This window comes from Saccostrea cucullata, unplaced genomic scaffold (assembly GCF_032062105.1).
Source record: "Saccostrea cucullata isolate Sc308-1 unplaced genomic scaffold, CSIRO_AGI_Scuc_v1 ctg263, whole genome shotgun sequence".
NCBI lineage: Eukaryota > Metazoa > Mollusca > Bivalvia > Ostreida > Ostreidae > Saccostrea > Saccostrea cuccullata.
The window spans coordinates 140,795-145,560 of record NW_026926479.1 but is presented as its reverse complement, the minus strand read 5'-3'; the positions used below and the strand labels follow the sequence as shown (position 1 = coordinate 145,560).

Here is a 4,766-nt window from a genome sequence, read left to right as displayed (position 1 = left end):
ACCTTGGCCATAACTTTTGAACGGTAATGGCTAGGACTTTCATACTTCACATACATAATCCTTGTAAGAAGACCTTTCATTGGATGTCAACAACTTTGACCCTTTGATCTTGACCTTGGAGTTGACCTACTTTAAAAACTTTCACTTTGGCCATAAGTTTTTAACGGTCAGGATTAGGGTTTTCATCCTTCAAAAAAATCAACTTCAATGATAATTTCTAAATAAATGACATATGATAGGGTGTTCATATTAGACGCAATATGTCATAAAAAATAACATCTCACTCACAAAGACACCGAAAGCGGGGCACCACAATTGTTTGAATTTGCTTGTATGTATTTAACATAAAAATACATTGAATGCACAAAGTGAACAAACAAGAAATGTATTCAACTAACATTTTTAATAACAATTCATTAAACTTGACAAAAATAACAATAAGGGATTTCAGTTTGCATAAACAAATTCCAGAACTCCCATTACCCACCTATACTTTTTCCAAAAAGATCATAGAAGTTTAACATCACACCACTCATGCCTTATACACTACATTTACTCATAATAAGATAATGTTTATCATCCTCACAATGTCATAAAAATGACCTAAGCATCAAAGAATTAGTTATTCTAGTACATGTTTGTCTGGAAAGGTTTTGTAATTACATTGTATTACAAAAAATAACACGTACTTATATACAGTCATGTTAATTATTAACAAAGTTCAATATGCAAATAAACACACTGCATAATAAACTATAATTGTTACTATTATCTGAGAAACATTTTGTGATGCATTATGCATTTTACATCAGTATATTAATTTTGATAACAATTAATCATACGATAATAACAAATTATTTCATTTGTCAAAGTACATAATTCATCTTTCAATATTTACAACCGAACTTATTAAACTCATGCAATGAATCTAATATGTTTTTGGGATGTACAATGTACTATATTTTAATTTCTCAATTATATGACAGATGTTAAGAAATCACAATTTAAACATAAAAAAAACATAGATACATAAAAATCCCTATTTACTATTAATTAATAACAATATATACACAGCCTTCCACTATATTGTTGAAAACAATAATGGGAGTCTAATGCAGTGGATATCATAACCTGCAGATTGATTGATTGATTGTATATTGTTTAACGTCCCTCTTGAAAATTTTCATTCATATGGAAACACCTATAATCTGCAGAATGTTCACTTTCAATAAACCAATGTCACAATTCATGTCACTCTTCCGTTGCACTCATTTCACTTTCTGTTGAGCCATCCATTACTGCAGGTTGCACAGCTGCATCCTCAAGGTAGTCAGCCCAGTCTTGAATAGGTCTTACTGCAAAGTTCGTGTGTCTTTCATAGCCAAGAAACCACAACACTGAGGCCACATGGGCACGACACTGACAATACCAACAAGTAACAGCTCCAGTAACAGGATATTGTTTTGGACCATCTCCAGGCATCCTACAATTAAAATATAAATATCAAAATTAAATTACTATAATATATATATTATGTATGCACATTTTGTCTATAACTATGGAATGAGGGAGGTTACTTGTACAGTGTATATACATTTGCATAAGATTTTCTTTATGTATGAGAAAAAGGGAATAATTTATTAATATCACCAGGTATAATATAAAATTATTTCATTCATGAAATCAATTTAAATAGCAGTTTTATTGATTTACCTATTTGAGTTTAATGAATAAAATCTGAGGCAAGGACATTATTGGGTACTTTAAATTAAAACAAAAAAAGATGAACCTTGTAATGACAAAATTTCTTTTTCATTTAAATGGTGATTTAAATGAATTTATAAATATTCCAAGGTAATCTAATTATTTTTTTTTAATACTTGCAATAGTTTAATTTTACATTAATAATATTTTAATTAATAAGTTAAAAAAAACAACAAAAATACATTGTTCCCACAAGAAAAATAGAAAGAATTTATACTGTTTATTCTGCAAAGAACATTAATTAGATTTAGTGATATTACCCTATTTTTAAGAAAGCAATTTTTTTTTATTTCTTTAACGGTTTAACATTAAAAAAAACAAACAAACAAACAAACAAAAAAACCTCTTACCATTTTTTTTATATTTTTGACTGTTATAGCACACCATACATTTACACAAAGTACACAGGTACCAGGGTAAGGTCTCTTGAATTGAACTTGAATACACAAACGCTAGACTCGGTTGTATTTGTACTCAGACAGAAAAATATGTTATAAACACCAACCTAGAAATGTAGTATATTTATATTTTAATGCCGTAGATGTAAAGATTTTCACAACTGATAAAACGCGGCTAATCATGCAGATCAACCGGCCGATCCAGGCCGGGTTCATGAATCATAAATATTAGGGCGTAAATCAAAAAGAATCGATGATTAAGTCATTTTTTTATAATCTATTTTTTTCTTTGAAAGAAGATAGCATGTTGTGTTCCTGTTTGATATATTTGAGATACACATTTTCTATTTTCAACTATTTGACATGCATGTGATGATTACCCCCCCCCCCCCGAGTTCATGGAGTTAGCGGAGTCTGTCATGTCGAATCTTCTATCATTTATAAGTATAGGAGGGGATTTAATTTTGAACAGTGCATGTAAAATTACAATTGCTCTGATTTTCAATTCATCCCTACCTGTTAAATGGTTAGAACTTCGATAAATCTACTGTCACATTTTCTGTTTCCTCCAACTTTGTTCACCTGTTGTTTACGTCTGAATATAAAAACCGAAACCGGAAGCGATCAAAATCGGCCTAAAAAAACATCGTTTTATATATTTTTCATGGTGGCCGCATGCAAACAACAGAATGATACTCTGGGAAATAATTTATTGTGCAATTTTAAACAATCTATTAAATTTTTATCGTGTTGTTTGCGTGCGGCCATATCTAAATCTTGTTTTGAATGTGAGAATTTGATGGAAATTTCTCAATTCCGGAAAAATCACACAACTTCACATCGTGATAACTCAACTACAAGTCAAATGTTGAAATTTTTATTGCTATTTACATCAAACTGGACATCTCTTTATATGAAAAATAAACCAGCTTAAGGATAGCACTGGTATAAAATTTTTTTTTAAAAATTGGGCAGCTCATATATGCTTACTGCCCCTGATTCTTTGCTTCATATGTATACAAAAATAGGTCTGATAATAACGAGTTCCATTTTTATTTTACAAAAGCAGCTGTCAATTATATATATATATTTTTTAAATTGGACTTTAATTTATAATGGCGTTAGTTTTTAAGCTGTTGGATTTGATAAAATCGTGTGATTTCAAATTGTCCAAAAGTTCCTTCAATTGGAATCTTTTAGTATTCACATCTGATTTGCACCACTTCTCGAGTACATATTGTTGCAAGGTATTATTGTGGTTTCTCCTTCACTAATGTCAATATCTTAGTGTGGAGTAAAGAAAGAGGTTTGGCTGAACATTTACTGGAACCCGCTATGTATCTTTGTTTGTAAGGATTTTTATGAAGTTTCGGAATCCAATATAGATATGGTAATTTAAAAATTCAGTTTGGTAGTTTAGAATACTAAGTATTAAAGATATTCAAAAGAATAAAAACTGATACGTGATTTTGAAGAATTTTTTCCTTAAAAAAGGAACTATAAGTAAAAGCTGGACTACCACTGGTATAACTCCAAGTTCTTCTAACATACTATTTAAATATAATGAGCCTTACTAATAAAGTCAATTTTGTTAACTGCTTTGTCAGCAGGGATCAATACGTACTGATTATGTAATCTATCTAAATTCTAACTTACTTAGTATTCAAAAATCCAGAGTATGCTCAAAATACGGTTACTTTCAAGTTGAAACCGAGACTGGCTACTGTATTTGAGTCAGAGGAATTTCAAAATCCTCGTCTATGGTTGTTTTATTGACCTTGCATTTAAACCAAATACACGAGGGGTGATCAAAAAGTTGGCGAACTATCTCTATATTTAGAAAACTGCGATTCAGATCAGAATGGAATTTGGCACACCTTTAGTCATGTTCATGTTTTATAAATAGCATATGAAAAGTAATCATTTTCTCCATCATTGTGACGTCACATTGTGCAAATGACGTCAACATGTAGGGGACTCGTGACGAAAAATGGTTTCGCAGTCTTACTCGAGCAACGAACGGCTGTAAAGTTAAGCGTATAACTTGGGAATTACTTTGAAGTATCTTTTAATAATGTGTACAAGATTTATGAAAACAATAAACTCCTTAGACGTTCAATCATAAATTGAATTGACTGTTAAAATAAAAGGGGGGTGATGATTAAAAATGAACTTTGTTTTGTAGCTCAGCGAAGGCAAGCTGGGGGAAAGAGATGTGTCCTTTGTGGGACAATTTGTTATGAAAGATCGCGAACTTACAGCTAGAAAAATATTTGAATATCTTAACAATGATATTATTATTACATTGGCGTCGGAAGCAAATTGAAAGTGGGGGGGCTAAGTGTAAGAAAAATTTTTTTGTACCTCCAAAAAAACCTGACAAGCAAAAAAAAAAAAAAAAAAAAAAAAAAGGAAATGTCTATTTCCCAAACACGAAAATCCTATTTCGTGGGGGGGGGGGGGGGGGGGGGGGGGGGGGGGGGGGGAACTAGTACCAACAAATTTTCTTCCAAACACCAATACTTTTACCACTTTTAACCTATACTAAAACATATCTATGGAAAGTGGGGGGGGGGGGCTAAACTTACGAAGATATGTTCAATG

General features: G+C 31.3%; 1 long non-coding RNA gene across 1 annotated transcript; it reads right to left on the bottom strand.

Annotated features, from left to right (window-relative positions):
* Nucleotides 1-386: 386 nt before the first annotated feature.
* On the bottom strand, nucleotides 387-3,126 carry LOC134271782 (uncharacterized). Its single transcript, XR_009993090.1, has 2 exons — nucleotides 2,679-3,126; nucleotides 387-1,483 (listed from the first exon to the last, which is right to left on the bottom strand). It is a non-coding gene; the product is annotated as an uncharacterized LOC134271782 (long non-coding RNA).
* Between the last annotated feature and the right edge of the window lie 1,640 nt (nucleotides 3,127-4,766).